Source organism: Perognathus longimembris, chromosome 14 (assembly GCF_023159225.1).
Source record: "Perognathus longimembris pacificus isolate PPM17 chromosome 14, ASM2315922v1, whole genome shotgun sequence".
Lineage (NCBI taxonomy): Eukaryota > Metazoa > Chordata > Mammalia > Rodentia > Heteromyidae > Perognathus > Perognathus longimembris.
In genome coordinates, this window is record NC_063174.1 from 30,806,600 (window position 1) to 30,828,945 (window position 22,346).

The 22,346-nt window shown below is 42.1% G+C and overlaps 1 protein-coding gene and 1 long non-coding RNA gene across 3 annotated transcripts in view; both read left to right on the plus strand.

Annotated features, from left to right (window-relative positions):
• Positions 1-22,346, plus strand: part of Prkch (protein kinase C eta) — a 235,609-nt gene that overhangs the window by 176,929 nt on the left and 36,334 nt on the right. The window lies entirely within an intron of this gene.
• On the plus strand, positions 5,076-20,126 carry LOC125363371. The gene is made up of 3 exons (XR_007213217.1): positions 5,076-5,285; positions 14,105-14,117; positions 20,106-20,126. It is a non-coding gene; the product is annotated as an uncharacterized LOC125363371 (long non-coding RNA).

Below are 22,346 nucleotides of genomic sequence, written 5' to 3' on the forward strand. Positions count from 1 at the left end.
CCCAGAAACAATTGTATCCCTGAAGAAATCACCTACTGGGGCTGAGCATAGAGTGGCCTGGCACCAGGGAACCACTGAGGGTCTGACCAAGGTCTTGGCCTTCTTTGGGCTCATTGAAGCACGTGTATTGGCTTTGAGACCAAATCCATCTCCTGGATTCCAGTATGAACTCAACTGGAGAAGTTGCTGAGTAGAATGCAGTGTTACTTTTTGAGAAATAGTCTACAACATGCAGTTGAAAATGGAGGGTTGTTCTTTCCCGTTTGTATGCAAATGTAAAATTTTACAGTTCAATAAATGCCCTATGTAGAGATATAAATTGTTACAAACACCCTGTTACTGTGTGGCAAAAAGTGGTCATCTACAGTTACCCATGAAGTTGGTGAAGGCAGATAGCAGATGGAGGACAGTGTCCCTGGACTGGCGCCAAAGGCATGTGGGTAATGCAGGTGACAGGAAGGGGGCAGTTTGGCTGCCTGGCCATTTACCTCTCTGTTTGGTACCTTGGTACTTCCCCTTCAGCATTCAGAGAGCTCACGCTAAAGTGCTGTTTCATTGTATAATAACCCCCTGCCCCCATATTGTTTTTGGCACCTGCATCAACATTTACTTCTTCTGACAAAATTCTAGAACTCAAGGTTAGAAAGGAGCTCAATGTTATATACTCTTCCTCTTTCAAAAATGTGGCTATCTGACAGCCTGCTAAGCAGTCAGTTTTCCCATGCTTGCACACCTCTGAGCAGAAAGGAATTAATGCCTTCACTTTGAGGCATTCATGATGGCTTGGCTGGAAATGTCTCCTCTACTTGACTCAAACAGAATCTCCATGTCGTTTTCACATTGACTGGGTATAGGCCACCTTAAAGGATGGACTGAAAGTTTGCAAATCTTTTCTTTTTTGTCGGTTGTGGGGCTTGAACTCTGAGCCTGGGAGATGTCCCCAAGTGATTCAGCTCAAGGCTAGCACTCTACCACTTGAGTCATAGCGCTGCTTCCGGTTTTCTGGTGATTAATTGGAGATAAGTGTCTCACAGAATTTCTTGCCTGGGCTGGCTTTAAACCTCAATCCTCAAATCTCAGTCTCCTGAGGGGCTAGGGTTACAGGTATAAGCCACTGGCACCCAGTAGTTTGCAAATCTTCTACAAGAAAATCTTTCATCTGGGCACAGCTTTGGGGGAGGGAAGAGGGGAGGGGAATGGAGAGAGGAGGAGAGGAGGAGGAGGGGAGAGGAGGAGGAGGAGGAGGAGGAGGAGGAGGGAAGGAGGAGGAGAGAAAGAGGGAAGGAGGGAAGGAGAAGGAGAGGGAGAGGGAGAGGGAAACTTTCAGATCTTTGAAGACAATATGAGTCTCTCAGGCTAGTTTAACCTGTCCAGAAAGGAAGTACTGTCGACCCAGTATTGCTTAATCTTTGTGTTTTCACAGTCATTGATTTCTCAGCAATTTTTTGCATTCTAGATACTTGGATTGATATCTAGGTAATGTATACATCATGTGGGGGGGGGGGCACACATACATGCCAGTACTGAGCTTGCACTCAGTGCTCAGTGCCTGGGTGCTGTCTCTTAGCTTTCATTCAAGGCTCATGCTCTAACACTTGAGCCACATCTCCACTTCTGACATTTTTGCTGACAATCGGAGGTGAGAGACTTACATACCTTTCTGCTTAGGCTAGCTTTGAACCTTGATCCTCGATCCTCAGATCTCAGCCTTCTGAGTAGATGGGACTATAGGCCTAAACTGCTGACACCTGGCATACATTTTTCTCATAAAATCAGATCTATCTCAAATAGCAGGGAGTTACCAATATGAGTGCTTCTTTTAGTATAGCTCATGTTATGGCAACTAGCTAGCACTTGGTCTTTAATTGCATCTTGCTAATACTGCATCTAGGGTAGCAAGCATGGTGTGGAAATTAATTGATGGTGTAATGATCACAAAAGAGTGTGTTCAAAGTTTTCTTTAAGAGAACTGAATCCCCAACTACATTTGTGAGTGCTCCTTCAGCTGCTCTGTCCACGTGAAATCAGAGCAAGTAGTCAAAACTCTCAGACTACACTGTATGTCCAGTCTACTCTGAAAAGGTAGATTGTTTTTCCACTCAGGTCACTCAGCGTGACATGTTAAAGATGAACCACAGGATGAGCATGGGTGTGGAGAGAGGGGAGATCAAGAAGTCACTTTCGAAGGTGCTGGTTTAGAGGCACCTGTGTAATTCCTATTCAAAGGTCCATCTCAGAGCTGGAAAGGCTAAGGTCATGTCTGAGACACTAGCTGTAGACATCAGATTGCATCATGGAACAGAATGAACTGAGGCAGTACTGACTTACTAGAAGGTCTTGGGCTCCAACTGTGATACTAGCTAATCACTAATTTCTTCAAGCCTCAGTTCCATGATCTGCAACATTGAGATAAGTGTTCACCTATCACATGTGGTTATTGTGAAAGTATTTTTTGTGTGACTTGTCTCAGTGTCCAGAATCATTTATTGCTCCATATTAGTGTGTGTGTGTGTGTGTGTGTGTGTGTGTGTGTGTGTATCCTCAGGGAAGAAACTTGAACAGTGAACTCATTTAAGAGTTAGATTTGTTGAGAAATGGTTCCATAAAGAGTTGGGCATGATGGCACATGCCTGTAATCCTAACTACTCAGGAGGTTGAGATGAGGATCTCAGTCCAAAGCCTGCCTGAATAGAAAAATTGGTGAGACACTTATCTCCAGTGAACCAGCAAAAAGCCAGAAGTGGTAGAGTATCAGACTTGAGCAAGTGAAGAAGCCAAGCAAGAGCATGAGGCCTAAGTTTAAGCCCCAATATCAACAACCTCCCCCTCCCCTCAAAAAAAGTTGGTGGAAGAAGAACTATAACTATCCATGAGTGGGAATGGGCAGGCTCAAGAAGAGATTTCCCAGGGGAGTCTCAGCAGCCATAGTCATCCACATCTGTAATCTCAGCTACTCTGGAGGCAAAAATCAAGAGGATCTTGGTTCAAGACGAGCCTGGACAAAAAGTTACCAAGGCTCTCATCTCAACAAACAAGCCAGGCACAGTAGTTCATGTCATTAAACTCAGATAAGTGGAAGCCACAGGGAATAGGATCATTGTCCAAGGTTGTCCCTGGGCAAAAATGTGGATTCTACGGGGGGGAGGGGGAGAACCTAGCAAACATGAGACCTTGAGTTCAAATCTACTACTGCTGAAAACAATAAACAAAACAGGAAGCCATGCTTTTCCTTTTGATGGCCGTGACTACATTAAGGCTTCATCCTCAGTGTTTCCTTTCTCGTTCATTTTTATTTGGCACCAACCATAACAGTGTCTTGTTTTGTTTTCTAGAAAACTGAGCCAGTATTTGTCCAGCAGATTTCAATGGGGATAAGTGACAGGAAGGACTTCGGGGTTTAATTGACCAAAGAGCAATACCATTTTCATTTAATGCTAAAATTCAAGTCAATGCATATATATGACAAAGGGTCAAACTTTAGGTTCTCTAAAAAAAAAAATGATGTCTGTGAAAGCTCTGTATTCCTAATAACCCCATCCTTCACCTCCAAATCCTCCTTCTCAATCCATGTCCTTGTCTGTCCTTCCAGAAATAGTCTGTGTACTCACAGGCTCTGTGTTTGAATATTTCCTGTTGAAAAAGTAATGGGAGGTCTATTAGAGAACAGATATTATTATTCTTGAGGTGAGACTGATAGTGAGCGAGCCACCTTTTTTTCCCTCAAAGGGTCTGGTAGTAAGAGCTCAAGGCCTGTTCAAGAGTCTAATATCTTTTTTTGAAGAAACAGCACCAATGTTTCTAGATCATGAAATAATCTTATGGACGCTTATTGTAGTGACCCTGCCTCCAAAAGATGTTTCTTCTAACACTGGATATAGAGCAATCGCACCAGCCATTGTTTTTAACTGGATTAAAGTACAGCAGCAAGCATTCCATCATGGTTACATAATGCCTCGTGTCATGCAGAAAAGACTTGTTCATTCACCAGGGAATTCTCAAATACCTTTATATACAAAACTCTCAAAAACAGTTTTGACCAAAACTCCCAATGGTAAAACATCTAAACCAGCTTCTGAGAACAGGTAAGGAGTTGGAGCACCCACCCTAGATATTGCAACGAAGGAAGAAATCCCAGTTAGATTCAGCAATAAAATATTTGCCCCTCCCAAGATCACCCAATGAGGATTTTAACACTCCTTTGACAAAGAAATGGGACTGAGCAATGAAAGGAGGCAGGTGACTGTGAGTTATGAAAGTCACTTTTTAGAGAAACAAGTCTTGTCTCTGAAATATTCCTGAGGAACTCATAGCTCTTGTGTTGATTTTTGAAATTAAAGAAGAGAAAAGGGAGAAAAGGAAAAGAGAAGAGACAAGGAAGGGAAGGAGGAAAACCAGGAGGAAAGAACAGTGAGGTTTTGCTTTCCGGTCTGCCAACAGACAGATTCAAACCCATCCTAGACAATCGCTAGGATTTTCTGGGATTGATTTATGTCCATGCTAGTGCTTCTTTTTTCCAGTAAGAATTTGGCTGAGTACTTCAGGAAGTTAAAAAATAACAAAAATGGAAATAAGTGGAAAAAAAAAAGTGAGCCCAGGGCTAGCACAGTGCTCGGAAGGTACCCAGTCTGGAGGAATCTGTGGGTCTTTGTTCCCCCTGTGTCCACCGTTAGCTGCTTCTTGGGGCCTGCGAGCTGGCTGTGATACACTGCCATGTAAGAAGGGAAACTCTGTTCTCCCAGCTTGTTCCTGTAACATATGAAGTGCGGCCTTCTCAGGCCAGGTTCCCAGCATCTCCCGGCATAGCAGCTTTGGCAACACGGTTGGAAAACACTGAAGTGTTTTATGGGCAGGATGGCTGAGTGTAACGGAGCTCCTGGGGCCCTCCTCAGCCACAGGGTTCTGTATAGACACTGTACTTCCAACATACGTCAGACAAGCTGCTGGAAATGGCTCTAGTGGCTGTGCCTATTTTTTGTGTTTATATTCTGTTTTAATGAGATGAAGGAGGTAGAGTCAAGGGGTTTTCACAATAGCTCATTTAATGTCATCTAAGGACAATAGCTCATTTAATGTCATCTAAGGAGAGTGGCTGTTGATATGCTTTGTGGTTTTGTTTCTGTGATTTGGGTGCTAGGGATCCTGGTTTCACCCATGTTCTACCACTGGGGTATGCCTCAGGCCTTGCACTTGGAACTTTGAGTTATCTCTACAATGCAAAACTTATCAGAAGCATATTATTCCCTACTCTGTAAGATAAAAACTCTGATCAGAGTATAAGATGAGCAGTGTGAAGATTTTTTTTAAAAAATGTTCTGCCAGGAGGAAAAACATTACACTGGGAACCAATGGCTCACACTTATAATCCTAGATATTCAAGAGGCTGAGATCTGAGGATCACAGCTCCAAGGAAGGCAGCTCAGGTAGATAAGTCCAGACATTCATTTGCTTGCCTCCCAAAAAATACTTTGTGTCTGAGAATATAATAACAGTATCCAAGATAGGCCAGCTCTGTGCCTGTACTAAACACAAATCCTCTCATAAATATATAAAGAAGGGCTGGGATTGTGGCCTAGTGGCAAGAGTGCTTGCATCGTATACATGAAGCCCTGGGTTCCATTCCTCAGCACCACATATATAGAAAATATCTGCTGTGATGATATTCCTATGTAAGTTCATTGGTCCAGGCTTTTAATTTGTGGGGATATGGGTGGTGTCCCATCACTTATTGGATGTGCAGGGGGACTAATGATGTCATTATCCACGCTATCCATGCATGTGAGCTCCTTCTAGCCTGCAGCCCCTCTGAGCCAAGTTCAAACTCCTGTGTCTATTGAGTGCGCCCTCCCCAGAAAGCTTACCTTACAGTTTTCCCTAGCCTACCCTCACCCCTACCACTCTCAGAAAGCTTCTCTTCAGCGCCAACAAACTTTTAGGAATGCAATTACCACCCTCCTCCAAGATGAATGAATGGTAGAAGAGGATCTCAGTCAATCACTCTCTAGCTCCTTATTCTCAGACTAAGAAAAGAAAAAAAGGAAACCCAAGGAAGGGGAATCTGATTGCTTCTTCTTCTTCTGGGGCACACAGTGGATCTTTCTGAGGAGGTATTGAATGAAATAGCTTAGCTTTAATACAGTAAAAGTGTGTGTGTGTGTGTGTGTGTGTGTGTGTGTGTGTGTATCTACAGGCACTGGCCTTCTACAAAGATGTCTTCAAATGAACTATCACACAGTATACACTTTCTGGAGGTGAAAATAAGTATCTCTGATACTTCCCTGTTAAAATTACCTTCTCTATGACACCCATAGCACAGATATCCAGAACAAAACTAAATAGAGGAGACAATATCAAACCAAAGGCTTCTGCATAAGAAAGGAAACAATGAGCAAAATGAAAAATGGGAGAAAATACTTCCAGGCCATGTATCTGATGATATCATTCATATATATCTTAATATAAAAAGAAACAATAACCTAATTAAAGTAAAATGATTAAAGGGCCTATATGGACATTTTTGGGAAGAAGACATATGGATGGACAGCAGGTATATGAAAGACTGCTCAGCGTCACCACTCATCAGGAAATGAAAAAGAAAACCAGAAGCTATTATCTCACTCCTATCAGGATGATTTGTATTTAAAACCAAGAAACAGCACATGTTGGAACAGATGTGGAGAATGAGAATATATATATATATATATATATGTGTGTGTGTATATATATATATATATATATAGGGTAGAAATATAAATCAATGCACCCACTAACCAAATCAATACAAATGGTCCTTTAATGTTTTAAACTGGCACTGCCACATGGTGGGCAAAGGCCCTGTATGCAAAGAGCTGAAATCAAGGCCTTCCAAAGATGCCCACTGCAGTGGTACTGCAAATGGTTTATACACCCCAAATTTCTTGTTGAGATCTGGTTCCCAACATGACAGTGTTGAAAGTTGGTGGGAGTTTGGGAGGATGATTAGGACATCGAGGAAAGTGAATAGAGTTCTGAAGGGATTCACTATGTGCTTATAAAAGCAAGGCCACCCCCCACCATGTGTTGTCTCTTCTGGGAGCACCATTTGCTCTTCTGTTTTTCCGCCATGCCATGATGTAGCACAGAAGATAGACTAAGCATGTCATTTCAGCCAAAATATGAATGTCTTATTAACAGACAAATAGATGAAGAATACTTGTAATGGACTATTCCTTGGCTTTTAAAAGGAAGGAAGTCTGGTCATTCACAATGGTGTAGGTGGGCCTGGGTACATTATATTAAATAGAATAAGTCAGATGCAGAAGCACAAATATTGCATGGTCTCACTTGTTTGTGGAATCTAAAAAGCAAAACAAAACAAAGCAAACCCTCATGTAAGTGGGTGGGGTGAATCCAAGAAATCATAGATAAATGTTTCTGCTCCAGGCACAATGATAGAGAGTGGCTTGGTTACCAGTATTATTAAGGCCATCGTAGTGGCAGGGGAAGAGAAATAGAAGATGCCTGTGAAGGACTTAACCTCTCCCCTCTTGGCCCACAAAACCCCAGATATGTGTGGACGTGCCTGACGTGTAGACAGGACAGTCGGACCTAAGCCTTGCCTTAAACATTCCATTGTGGGCCTAACCAAAAATCCCCACCTCCTAACCCTAACAGCCTTTTTCGATAACCTCTGTCTCCTTGCTCAGACCCCATAAAAGCCTAACTCCAACCCCACCTCCTTGCACAACCTCCAATCCCAAGGTCTGTTGCCCCTCACCTGTCTAGATGGAGAGTCCAGCCTGTTTCTTTCTCCTCCATTTTTCTAACAGCCTAGACAGTTGATAAAGTGAATGATGATGAGCAGCATTGGAAAGCATGTCCCTGTTTTGAGGTGAAGCGAGGCATCGTCTTCTGGGGGATGCTCAGGTCTGTAACTGTGCAGACTCCCCTATCTCCCTCTGCCTCAGAGAAACAGTGGGCTCACTCCTCCCCCACCCCCATTGCCAGAAAATTGTGCAAAGGGTCATTTCTTTCCTAGAAACTGGGGAATCTGGTCTCAGATAAGATTTGGTTTAGTGTCCTAGTGTTACAGAGGGTAAAGATGAAGATGCTGATAAAGTGGTTGAGTTTATCTTCCTCATGAGCCCCTAGACTAGTATTGTAAATGCAGCTCTATTGTAAATGGTCTTTCCCGCCTCCCCCAGACTGACTTCTTGGCTCCGTAAATGTATCTTGAATCTGTCCAAAGAGTCAAGGGTTTTTCTTCTGCTCTTGTTGCTTTCCCAAGAGCTACAAACTAGCCGTGTAAACAACCCCATCTGTTTGTGCTCAATTCTGTTCCTTCTTCTCACCTTCCCATGGGCAAGCGCTATCCTGAATAATAGTGGAATTCCTGTAGTACATTCTTGGTTTAGGTATTCTTGCCCCCTCCCAGCATTATGGTGGAGATCGAATCCCAGGACTGTACATGCTAGACAAGTGTTCTACCACTCAGCTCTGCCCTACCTGCCCTGTAATGCATTCTTAGTGTAGGTAGTGGACTGAACTATTGTGGGAGCTAGATAGCTGTGTAGAGACAGAAGAGGGTCTGGAAAAGAGGCCCCTGAGTCCCCTGGCTCCTCTTCCAAGGTGCCAGAGTGCAGTTGCCAGGAACTGTATTTGATGTGATGTGAGTGTGTAGTTTAATGCTTCTAGTTTCCCCTGTGGTTGGTGAGGGTGAGTACTGCCCTGTACTCATTTGCCCTGGCATGGCGGGGTCTTTTACACAAAGTCTGGCTAGGCCTGGTGCAGTGCCCCATGTGTTTGGTAATAAAAGGGACTTCACCATGTCAGGCTCCACGGGTCCTGAGCACCAGCTTTTGTACTCTGTTAGCCTCTGAAAATCAAAAGACAAATACAATAGGACTCTGGTGCTGAAAGATTTAGTCTGTTGGGAATTCCAAACACATACAAAATAGACAATGTAAGCCATAATGCCGTAAAAGCCCAAAGTAAAATAAAGACTACAATGAGAGTACCCACCAGGTAGCTGTCCATCTTGATAGAGAGGGTGGGAGGTGGCTCTGGAGAAGAGATGGCCTTTGATCTTGTCTCACAGGATCACAGGTTTTCCATTAATAGTGACACAGGGCGCTCCATACCAGGTAGGTGGTCCAATAGAAGCAGAGACTGGAAAGGCTCCTGTGCCAGGGAATTGTGATGCCCCAGTGGAACTGGGGTGACAGGCTAGGAAGGAGCAAGATAGAGGTGATCATTGAGGTCAGAACATGGACTAGATTTTGAACCTGGGTAGATGGTTTGGGTTTTATTGACCTATCAGGAGAAGCCATTTTTGAGAGAGAAAGGAAAGAGGAGAGAGCAAGAAGAGAAGAGAAAGAGACTAAATAAATAAATGTAGCATCTTGCTGCCAAGGAACAACCCCAGAAGTCAGGAATTCAGATGAAACCATCACAGCCTAAAGCAAGCTAGGAACCATGGAAAGAGAAAGGAGAAGAGGAAGGGGTGGGGGACGGGGGTGGGGGGTGGTGACAGCATAGAGGGAAAGCTGAAACTAAGGAACCTCTGACAAAATAGTTGGGAGGCCAAGAAAGAGGTATTAAAAAATCATTCCAAGATTCCCACTGAAGAACTCGTAAGCTTTCACTGAGTAAAGATGGCAGCTAGGTAAAATTAACTTCTGTTCTCTTGGGTTTGAAAGTTTGAAACATCCCGAGAAGCTACACTCCAAGAGCAGTTAGAAGTATCTCATGTAAAAGAGGCAGGATCGAGATTGACATTGAGGAGCCCTCTGTTGAGGGTAACACTTGAAGTCATAGGATTTGCTACTTGGGTAGAGAAGCAGGCAGGGTGCCCTGTACTATTGGGAGTACCACCTTTCAGGTTCCTTGCAGATTTGCATAATGACTCTGAATCTCCTGGTAGATAGCAGTTCTATCTTGAGAAGGGGTGCCTTTTCCTAATTTGCACAAATGGCGCCATATGGTCTGGTGGGAATACTAGAAGTAAACCTAGACCAGGGCCAAGAACAGAAGCTCAGGGAACCGCCCACCCTTCCAGGGAAGCTGCGAAGGAGACACTTAGAAGTGGTTGGAGATAGAAATAGCCTTGTGTTATGAGTTGCCTCCAACTTGCCTGAAAACGTGGTTACCACAGGGAGCTCTCTCTTCCTGCCTTAATGACTCAGGCAGAGCCTCTGCCAGAGCACCCATCCATTTCCCTTTCACAGACAAGCTGGCTTTGCCCTGGCACTAGCCAATGACTAGCTAACTGCCTCCATTTGGTGAAGTTAGCAAACCTGACTGTGCTCTTCAGAGCCAACACTAGGCAGGTGACTGTCATCCTGAGTGATGATGCCAGTGCCAGCTGTGGGCTGCTGGGAGAGGAAGCCAAGCTCTCTAACTGTAGGAAAGGTCAACCCCTAGGGCTCACCCTTTGTCTTAGCTGGTTCAGGACAGCCCTCAGTCAGGTTAGGACATATCCCAACCCTGAGCAGGAAGGAGCTCTCTGATGGCTTTGAGTCCTGTGCTCTGAATGCCAAGCTGGGTAAAGCTGAAGCTTCCTGCCTCAAGAGCCATGTAAGGAAGAACAGAAACCTCAGAACAATGGCTTGCACATTGTTGGCTCAGCAAACTGCAAAATCACACACAACCTTCCCTAGGTGTGCCACTACCATAGGAGAAATGCTTCTTGCAGAAGAGAAATCGTATCTGCCCATGCAGTCCTGTCATGGTTGAGGTCCTGTCCTGAGTTGCATAAGGCAAATTCAGTCCTGTCCAGTCCTTTGCATTGATGGAAAATTACATGAAGAGGATTAGTACCACCTTCCTGGCTAGGAATGTGCCACTTAACCCAGATAATTCCACATGCACTTATGTGTCAGTAGGCTTCAGGCTTGGAGTGACCATAAAACCCTTGAGTGAAAGGGCTTATCTGAGTTGGTGGAACTTGACTGCTTGTACATTTCCTAAATTAGTCAGTCTGGATTTTTTACTTTCAAAAATAATTCACTTTCTACCTCTTGAATATCAGTCATTTTTCTCTTTGCTTCTAAATTTGAATGGGATATATAGTTCCCTTCTCTAATCACTCATCCTGAATATGAGCCATACATGCTCCAGTATTCTCTGTGAACTTCAAATTCCTGGCTCTGAGGACTCAAGGCTCTCAGGGAAGTCATTCTTGGGCCTGAATTTCATACACCACCTCCCAAAAATGGGCTGACAATCATAGGAAAGAGACGTGAAGCAGAGAGAGAGAAGAGAATTTTTTCCAGCATCTTAGAATGGAAATATAGGCACAGACCTGAAAAGAGTTCTGGACCTCTTCCTAAACTATCTTCCCTGGCAAATACAGGGGACCAGCTGATTTCTGTGGGGAAAGTCTTCCCCGCATTTCCAAAAAGAAACTAAATCTGTACGAGGAGAATCGTGTTCTTTGGTTTGAGTTTATGGGATTATCTGATCTTTTAAATGGGTTCCTGTGTAACATTCCATCCCTCTGGAGTTTCCCATGAGATGCCCTCAACACACACACACACACACACACACACACACACACACACACACACACACACACACAGCTTTTCAAGTTGATGAACTTTAAGATTCTCATCATTCCTTTTCTTCCTGAACTGACCTTTTGGTTTTATACAAGAAGCACAGGGATGATTTGTCTTGTCTGGTTTATAATTCCACATTGCTGTAGGGTTGGTTACTCATCAGGCACACACATTACTCACTGGTTGTTTTACCTACAAGCCCAATTTTCTTAGATTATCAATAAGGACTAGAGTGAGAACTGCAGAAAAGCTGGATGGATGGCTAAAAAGATTTCCCTCCAGATGTGGAAGCTATTCTTATCGCTTCTTCCTCGTTCCCTCAGCACTCTCAGCATAGAACACTAAGAAACAGAGGACAATGCATAGGCACAAAGGGTGTTATACTTGTGGGATATGTAAAGGGTATACAACCAAAGTTTAGCATAAGAAGCATAGTTATTTGTCCAGTTCAAAGCTTAATGGACCACTTAGCCCTATGAGGCACCCTGCTCAGGAATTAGAGTAGAAATAAGCTTGGGAAGGTAGTGACTACAATAAATGCTGCCATGACCAGTATGCAGTAAATGCCACTGGAGCTCAGGAGACAGATCCCATGCTTGTCCTAGGAAGCTTCATGCAGAAGGCTTCAGAGACAGAGAGGCTTCGGTGGAGAAGAAAGTGGTTAGCCCAGCAGGGAAACAGAAGAAAGGTCAGGTTTGGGTACCTCTGAGGCTCTGAGGTGGTAAACCAATGGTTCTCCTTCTTCAACCATCCACTTAGGAATAGTGCTTTTTATAAACTCTAAATTACTAGAAAAATGAAACTTCAAAAAGATATATAAAATGGAAGCCCAAATGAAAGAAAATGTGTATTTGTGTTCCTTTTAGCATGCAAGGATCATTAGGGTTAGGATTAGTTTTTGTTTTTTTTAGTTCAGGCCACGGTTAGGGTTAGGGAAGGGTGAATTTTAGGGTAAAACTGAGTTTTATACTAACAATTAGAAATCAAATCTGAGCAAAAGTTAGAAAAACTACAGTATCTTCCTTTCTTTTTCTCTTCAGGATCATTGTGGTTAGGTTTCCAATTAGGATTAGAGATTGGAAAAAAAATTGAAGCCTGAGTTTTCATTATCAGATGAAACAGACAGAAAATCACAGTCAGATAGCTATATACCTTTCTACACACTCTCCATGCTTAGTAATGTTCTCACAGTGGGCCAGCAGCAGTCGGCAAACCAGCAGCCATCTGTGGCCACACGATCAGCACTGCCATTGGCTCAGGAAACGTGAGAAGGCCGAAGGGACCAGAGGTGGGATATGAAGCTCCTTGGAGAATCCAAACACAGGCTGGAGAGACTTTGGGAAGAAGTCACACTGATGATAGATCGCTGTGGCTACCAGAATCCCACCAGACCCACATAGAAACTCAGACATTCAAGGGATAAGATCAGAATCATGTTTCAGTAAACTGGAAGAGCACAAAGAACAGAGGAAACACAGGTGAGGCTAACAGAGATGAGGTCTCTTTAGAGAAACCATGGCACATCAGCAGAGGAAGGCTGCCTGGTCCTATCTGTAATTGTGAGTAATGGCAGTTCTTAGTGGCTGACCAAGTGTACGAAGTGAGGAGGGGATATCCTCTGGTCCCATCCCATATTTTGACCACTGAGGAAACAAATCCAGAAACAAAGGGTTCTCACCTCTTGACTGATTCATTGAACATTGTACCAGATAACCTCAGCTTTCTAGCTTGTTCATACACACCCACACCCTCCCAGTGCTACCTCTGAGGAAGCAGGAGAACCCACATCCACCAAAAGGTCATGGTACTCCCTGATGCCAGCCTGATGCCCAGCTTGCCTTAGTCAACCCGCTGATTCCCCTGTGCCCTCTGTTCACAGCCTCTATCTGAATGACCAAAGCTGTTGTAAGAGTTCACTGTGTCTGGGGGAGAGAGTTAAATTCATGTCAGTTCTATTTAGGCAGTTAATCCAATTTTAATGCCTTTCTTTTAAAAGATTATTCTCATTTATAAGCCAAACTCCAAAGGTAAGTCACCAAGCAATATAGCAATGCAAATTTTCCTTTCTAGTCTCTTTTGATATTGGATTATAGACTTGTCTTGAAGGACTAATGCTTAGTCCTACAAAAGTGCCCAACATGCTGCTCTGGTTTTAACCATCTTCCAAGGCAGAGGAGCCCACTAAGCAATGGCAGCTCATGATGGGGTCAGTGGCCGAGCCCTTGCCAGAACTCACTCAGCATCCCAATAGTCCCCGAATACCTCTCTAATCCAGCTTTACTGGGGTCCTAAACACAACACATTAGAGATGACCAGAATGAGTAATTGCTGTTCAGATTAACAGCCACTTATTGGGAGCCTGCTAAGCAAAAACACTGTGTTAGGCACCAAAGGGAATTCTAAAATAATGAAAAATGTAGATTTTGAGGCCCATTGTAATCAGGTTGAGCACATTTTATTCGGGAAACTAAGAATTATATAGTAACAGCCCAAGAGAAAAATTTTGAAATTCATGGTTCTCTGCCTTCCCCCTTTCTGTGTCCTCATACCCTTTGTTGGATTCTTCTGAGAAAAAAAAAAAAGGTCAACACTGGTACAGTTGTGTCCATCAAAATTCATAAATGAAAACATGGCACTTGAAGTTAGTTGCTCATTTGCAAAAAACTCAGGATAAATATATGAAGAGTTGGATGTATCCAAAGATAGTTAATTTATTGAAGTATTATTTATAACAGTAAAGAAATTAAAACATCTCCCAAAAGTGGTCTTGCAAGATCTAGGATTCATTGTGGCAGTGACTATGTTCCAGAGGCATCTATAAAATGACAACAGGTAGAATAGCCAAATTTTATTCAGTCATATTGTTAACTACAAATATGGGAAGTATACAGAAATATACTTCCTGGAAAGTTTGCCTTTTCTGGAGAATTTTATTTCTCTAGACTAGAAATAAACTCCAGCTGCAGAAGTGTTTAGATAGCAAAAGGAGTCATTGACTTCCTTTATTCTTCTAAAACTTATTCTGCCTAAAAGAACTGATCACCTGGTAGTAAACTAGTTGGCATTGGAAAGCTCAGCATGAGTGAGTGACACTCAACTTTTCTCACAGCAGTGACCTGGCTCAGGCCAGAGATCTTAATTCCTTTATCTTAATGCTTTACACTTTGGTCTCAGTAAAGATAGATGGTGTGGACAAAGTGTTGTGGCTAATGGGGCTTAATCATTTCTGGAATATGCTTACAGTAGGGCTTTGTCTCCTCAATGCATTGGGGGGAAAAATCTTGCTTTTAAAACAACATTCATACAGAGCCAAAATGGCCTCAAGTCAATAGTCCTAATCCTTTCTCAGTCAGCCCCAAAGGTCCTGGGTCTTCCATGGATGAGCCAAGAACTTATGAACCACTGGCCAGGTCAGCCTAGATGACCTTGGCCAAGAGGGAACTTGAGGGATACCTGGAGAAGCAGAACATAGAAGGACACTGATCTGTCTGTGCAGACAGACAAGGGTAAAACCACCAGTGAGTTCAGGGTTACATAAAGAAAGGAGTTTGATGGTAGTGTGGGCCATTCCTGAGTAGTGAATTTCATCTGCACTAAGGATGGATCCCATTGAACTGGTATCTTTCAAAATCTTCCTGATATGGTAAATATTAGAGGAGTTGTGACTTGAAATGCTTCTGTTTTAGGCAACGTAAATTCCTTTGTAGCATCTTTCTATATATAAAATAAACTACCTAATATCTAGAAGTTGAGGCAAAATTTTAATTTTTTTTTCAATAGGATATTGGTGCATTCTAAAGAATTGGTGCTGCTCTGATCCCCTCACTAGTCTAGAATTCTAATTAAAGAAGACACTTCATTCCACCAGCTGAATCTTGGTCCCCTTCCCCCAAAATCTTATACTGCAGTATGTGATTTCATTGTGATTTGTCTGTGGCTCCATTCTTGGCCAGGAATCTGGATTTCCTCCGGAATTAGTCATTCTGCATTTGTTACCAGTTAAAGTCATCACTTTGTTACCCTGGTTCCTTAGGAAATACTAAAATATTTTCTGTCTTAATGTTTTGCTAAACCTTGTATTTGTGAATGGTCTTTAATTTCATCTGTAATGAACATGTGGACATATAATGTTGCAGTATGGGTTACTTACATAATGAAATCTAGCATCAATGACTATTCAGATTGAGATCTAACTCCTTGCAACCTTCATATTTAAAATGGAGAACCTGGGAGTCATTTACCAAACTGAAATTGCCGTTGTTTATCGGTTCACAATGATTTCAGCATTTAGGCAGGAATGACATGAACCCTCTCTCCATAGTTCTCTTCACCTAGTACCTTTGTTTGCGCTGGATGATGCTTTCTAAACTATAAACCATGACGCATATACCATAATAGAGTTTTTCCCTAATTTGTGAATTATATTTGTTTCCAAGATCTTAGGAAGCAATAATGATACATATTCATGAATTTTACAGATTATTAAGAGGAGTACCATGACAGAATTGGAAACCTTCTTTGATGGTGTCCCCACATATAAATATTCAGGTGTTCAAAGAAGGAATAGCTAAATGGCTGCTTGGGGGAAATTGGGATCTTGGTTGCAAAACCAAATGGTAGAGGCAATGGGACTGTTCAGAAAGTATTACTTAGTTCCCCCAAAGGGAATTAAAAATATATTCAACGCCTGTCATCATTTTGCTTTGATATGAGTCCAACATTAGTAAGAAAGTAAGAAAGACTCAGACATGTCCTGCATCCAGCCTCTGATCAGAACTTCAGAGATAACCTGAGAAATATTCCTTGAAGCTTGTAGTCCAGTCAGGAAATAAATAATTATGGATAGTCCTATCAGTAATGATAATAAATAAAAGGATAATATTTTCAAAGAAAATATCTTCTTTGAAAATATTATCCTTCATTGGACAGTATGACAGGATAGTTTGCTAGGATAGTAGCTTCTTGTTTGTTTGTTGAAAAAAAAACAACCTCAAACTACACTATACTTCTGATTTTGTAAAAGAAACAAACAGCAACAACAAAACCAAAAGGAATACATCTAAAAAAAGAAAAACTGGAAAACAAAGGAATTCTGACTATATAATCCAAAAATTAACTCCAAGGACTTGGAAATGGACCTGAGCTACAAGTGTCTTTCTTCATGCATTTTCCAGATACTCTGGTTTAGATAGCTCAGGTTTAACCAGATGGGCATCACAGGTTGCCAGATGAGATGTGCTGAAACCATGACAATTGTGCTTTAAGCCAGGAGGCCATCTTCCCTCCTTTACAGTATTGCACAAGACATGACTAATGCTGACAAAGGCTCATGCTTGAGCTGACTGCCAAATACAGCCTATGTTCCCCCACCAAAACCTGGTCCTATAAACCCCCTCCTTGATAGCGGAGCATCCTTCCCCACAACCAGATAAGGACATATGCTTCAATTTACCATTCTTGCTTTTTCCAAGCAAAAGAACATTTCTAATCCTGGCAAAGCAAGGTCATTACTATCTCCTGTCAACAGAAGAGCTTCCGGGAACCAGCCTCAGAGCCGGCAGGGTCTGTGCTCCTCGAATAAGAATAGTGAGGACTAGCCAATATGTCTTGTTACACTTCACTTTATGTATCTGTTAAAATAAATTTTATTAAGTGTGTGCCAGGGGCACACACCTAGAATCCTAGATTCTCAGAAGACTGAGATCTGAGTATTGTAGTTCAGTGCTAGGCCAGGCAGATAAAAGCTAAGAGACTCTTAATGCCAACTAACCAGAAACAACAACAACAACAAAAAAAAAAAAACTGGAAATGGAGGTTTGGCTCAAGTGGTTGTTGGACAGCAATCTTGAGCAGCAAAAGACAAGAGTCTGAATTCAAGCCCCAGTGCGCACACACACACACACACACACACACACACACACACACACACACACACACACAGCCAGGCACTGGTGGCTCTTACCTGTAATCCTCGCTACCCAGGAGACTGAAATCTGGAGACCACAGATTGAAGCCAGTCCAGGGAGTCCATGAGATTCTTTTCCATAGTTAACTACCAAAAAGCCAGAAGTGGAGCTGTGGCTCAAGTGGTTGAATGCTATCCTTGAGCAAAAATACTCAGGAACAGCACCTAGGCCCTGAGTTCAATCTCCAAGATTGGTACATGTACATATACACACACACACACACACACACACACACAAATAAAAGAAAATACATTTTATTGCATGTATTTTATATTTATAATGTGATAGAACAGTATGCATGTAGACAGTAAAATGATTAGTATATTGAAGCAAATTAACAGTTATCTCAGTTTTTTTGAGTGGCTAAAATTTACTTAGCAAAAATTCTCAGTTCAGTACAACTTTATAAACTATAGTCCTCGTATATTCTGTACAAGACTTATTCATCCTACACATTATGGGTTATCTTGCTGAGGAGGGAGCCATCACATTTTTTCAGTCAACAACAATGCTGATAAAGGGATAGCCTTTATCAGAGGGCTAACCAGAGCTGTGAGCCCTCTGACATTTAATAGACTTTCACACTATGAATCTGATTGGCATATTGGTGTCATGTGTCCAACATAAACCTGGCAGACTCCATCTTCCCTGTCTGGCCCTTTCTCTCCCCCACTACACAGCTACCTTTGGCTGTGATGGAGATCTAGGTAACCAAGTTCAGAGTCCACCTCAGTGGAAGTTATCCTGTCTTCTTCACACAGGCAGCAGCCTATTAAAAGATCCTTTGTGCTTGCCCTGCCCCCCAGCTTGCAGGCCCTCAGAATTCCCATGGCTCTTTGATCCTGTGTGTGGCTGTAAGAAAGCCTCCATTTCTTTCTTGGATTATTTTTGGCCAGGAAGCCAATCATACCTGCATAGGGGGTTTTCTGTGGGTCAGCTGCCCTTGGCTTTCTGTGGGAGGAGCCTGAGGGTTCCATTTATAAACCTAATTCACTTTATCCCCACTGGACTAGCAAAGTCAAGTGTGTTCTTAGCCCTAGTCTCCTATCTGTGTTGTCAGAGCTTGGTGCAATGGTCAGAAGGCTCCTGTGTCTGATGCTAAGAAGTGATGGAGGGCCTATCACCTCCTAATGTCTTCTTTGTCTGAAATCTTCTCAACTGCCTCACTGATTTTCTTTGTTGAGTGAAATCTGGAAAATAAATGCTACCAGGTAGCCTGTAAGAAGCAATTTTGGCAGGGAGAATCAGTGAAAGAGATTTTCTTGGCAAGGACAAAATGCCAGTACTATAAGGAGCTACTGAATAAATTTGTACTGCTTCAGCCGGGAAATTACAACCCTCCTAGGGGATTGGATGGTAGGAGCTGTTGAATAATTTTTTTTTAAGATTATAAGTCTCAACTGTCAGCCTCATGGTTCATGATTCTAAGGAAACATATGACCTGTACAAGGTAGTTGTTAATAAAACTCATTTCCTCTTGTACTTGTCCAGAAAGTCATTGGGGATTATTTGGTATGTTTCTTTTCCTTTCTTCCTTTTTTCCCCCTACTTGGACAAAGTGAGGGGAAATCTCTTAGTCCTTTTGCTCAAGTTTAAGTTAGTTCCTCATGTAAACAGTTAATGGAGGTGGGGACACGGTGCCTGAATACTGAGGGTGCCAAACATTCAAAACTACATGGGGACCAGCACTGAGTCTGTTTGAAAAGGGATGTTAAAGGGGATGTAATAGCTAAGTGCACACAGAAGTTATTTTTATAATTTCCCATCCCCTGTTAAATGTTGGGCAGAATATGAAGAGGTAGGTTGGGGAGGTGGAGGGAGCCTCAGAGCAGGGTTGGAAATTACTGACTGAAAAATTTTCAGTCATTAGAAAATGAGTAACTTGTCAGGTACTGGCGGTTCACATCTGGAATCCTAGCTACTGAAGAGATTGAGATTTGAGAACTGAGGTTCAAAGCTAGCCTTAGTAAGAGAGTCCATGAGATTCTTGTCTCTGATTAACCAGCAAAACAAGCCAGAAGTGGAGCTATGGTGGCTCAAATGGTAGAGCTCCAGCTTTGAGTGGGAAAAAAGTACAATGTGAGTGCAAGCCCTAGGACTGCACACACACACATATACACACATACACACACACACACACACACACACACACACGAAAATGAGTAACTGCATTCCAGTCATAATGATGAACATTTATGTCTCCTATGTTTTTAAGCAGGCATTTCAGCAGTTCAGTCCACTAAGACACTACATAATTTGTCACCTTCATGAGGAGAAATAGCGTGCAGACCTTACTTAACAGCCAGGAGTACTGCTTCCTTAGCCAGGGCTGCATTTTCTTACACAGATCAGGCTACAGGGTGTATTGGGGGGGACCATTGAGAATATAAATGCTCCCCCACAACAAGTATGTGTATAGAAAACACCAGGTAAAATCAGCAGTTAAAAATGAGAACCCTGGGGCTGGGGATATAGCCTAGCGGCAAGAGTGCCTGCCTCGGTATACCCGAGGCCCTAGGTTCGATTCCCCAGCACCACATATACAGAAAACGGCCAGAAGCGGCGCTGTGGCTCAAGTGGCAGAGTGCTAGCCTTGAGCGGGAAGAAGCCAGGGACAGTGCTTAGGCCCTGAGTCCAAGGCCCAGGACTGGCCCAAAAAAAAAAAAAATGAGAACCCTGAGCATGCAGCTTCTCTAAGCAAGAAAGGTGACTTTTGAGCATTCCATTCCAGCCTTCTTTCCAGGAGAAATCCTTATTATTCTTACCAATGGGTCTTTTTCCCCCACATATCATTCTTGGAGATTATGACTTAAATGATATAGAAACCAAAGAAGATTAAGCTAGCATATGGAAACATACATTTTAATGATGTGTTCATCTATATCAAAGTAATATGTGATTTTGGTAAGAAGTTTAGGAAATGGAAGAAAAATCATGCATAAACATAACTCAGAAACAGATGTTATGTCTTCTCTAGTTTTCTCTCCTGTCTTTTTCTTCTACTTATCCTCTATGCTACCATTGTAACATAATTAAAAGGATACAAGTATGTTCTATTCTTTCACTTATAAGTGCACCAGCCTATAAATAAATCTTAAAACCCAAGCTATAAATGGAAGACTTGGAATTGACTATCCAAAGAAACAGAAGTTAGTATGAAAGACTTGAAAACAAATTAGGAAATTATATTTACTACAAAGATAACCAAATGATAAGTTTTAGAATGAGTAACATATGAATAGACTAGAAAAAATACAAATCAGAAAGGAAATCTATTTCAAAAAGACAAAAATTCTGTTACAAATATTTTCCTGCAATATTTGTCTTTATTAAATTTTGGCAACTTTCATAGAATTCTATTGTAGAAGTGTTATCATTTATTTAGCCAATTCCCCATTAACATATATGTGAGCTTGGTCTCCAAATTGTATCATTAGTAGGATGCAGAAACAAACACCACATTTACAAAATAAAATGGGTATGTTTACACTCACAAGAGCATTGCATTGGGAAGCAAGACTAAAAGTTTAAGAGGAATCCACTGGGCACTGATGAGAGCATACGGAGTTGATTGATCTGTTTAAATTAAGCTTCAGCATTACTCCATCTAGACAACCCAATAGACAGACTTACTCCCCTTTCCTGAGCCCTCAGCTCTGCTCCTGATGATGGGTATTTCATTTGTCATGAATGCTCATGGTCCTGGTATTTAAAAAATACCAGACACTTCTCCCAAGGCTCAGTCCTAGGCCCTTGCCTTTTTAGATCCTTCTCCTCAAGTGAACTCATCCACACCCAGGTAATAACTCTTAAATTTATATCTCCAGCTCAGCCTTTCCTCCACTTCTAGCCATGTGTATTCAGCTGCCCATTAAACATCTGAAAAAAATAGCTCAGCATGTCCAAAGTAAATTTCATGAACCAGAACCTGCTGACATCTCCTTCCCTTTATCCTGTACATATTTCCATGATTAAATCCCCGTACTCCCCACTCCCAGGAGTTCTGGACCCATTCACTTCTCTGTACCTGACTGCCCACACCCTGGTCCAGGCCACTGTGAATTATATTTGGGATATTCTAGTAAATAACTTCCCAACAGACATATTAGGCTTCATTTTTTGACTGTACTAAACATCTGTACTTCTATTCCATCTTCCTAGAGTTCTCCTCCTCACCCTTATTTCCTTATTTCTCTGTCTGTCTCTCTCTGCATAATAATCTTCATAACTCAGCTCGTGTCATTTTCATGGGAATACTTCCCTCAGAGATTCGGTCAGGCCCTCCTTTTATATACTCCCTTATTCCCTTTTCACAATTCATAATGAGAAATTCAGTTGTGCAATGGTCTGATTGCCTCACTTATCTGTCATTAATTGTCCTAAGGATAAGAATGTTGCCCCCTTTGCTTGTTATATCTTGAGGCCCTGCCAAGCTCATAGGCAATGCTTAGATTTGTTGTGTGGATGGATATGTTGTATTAGGTGACCCCTATTAGGTGACTGCTGTTCTTGTGACACTTATGTATGATAGCTGAGATGTTAGGCTTTTGCTGTTTCATTAACTTTTCAGAATCATTTTACCAATAACCATATTGCTTTAAATGGTGAAGTTAGTTCAGATTTTATAGTCAGTCCACACATAAACCAGTCCTAACTAGATTTGTTTCAGAATTTAAAAAAAATCATAATCCAAATTCATTCTCTTGACAAAGACCACCTCTTAACACCCTCTACATGCCAGCCTCTACTCCTTACAGGAGAACAACAAATCAACTAATAAATATAAGTGAAATATTTGCTAAGCGTTCCCCTACTTCTACACTCCCAAGGACAACATAAAACCCAC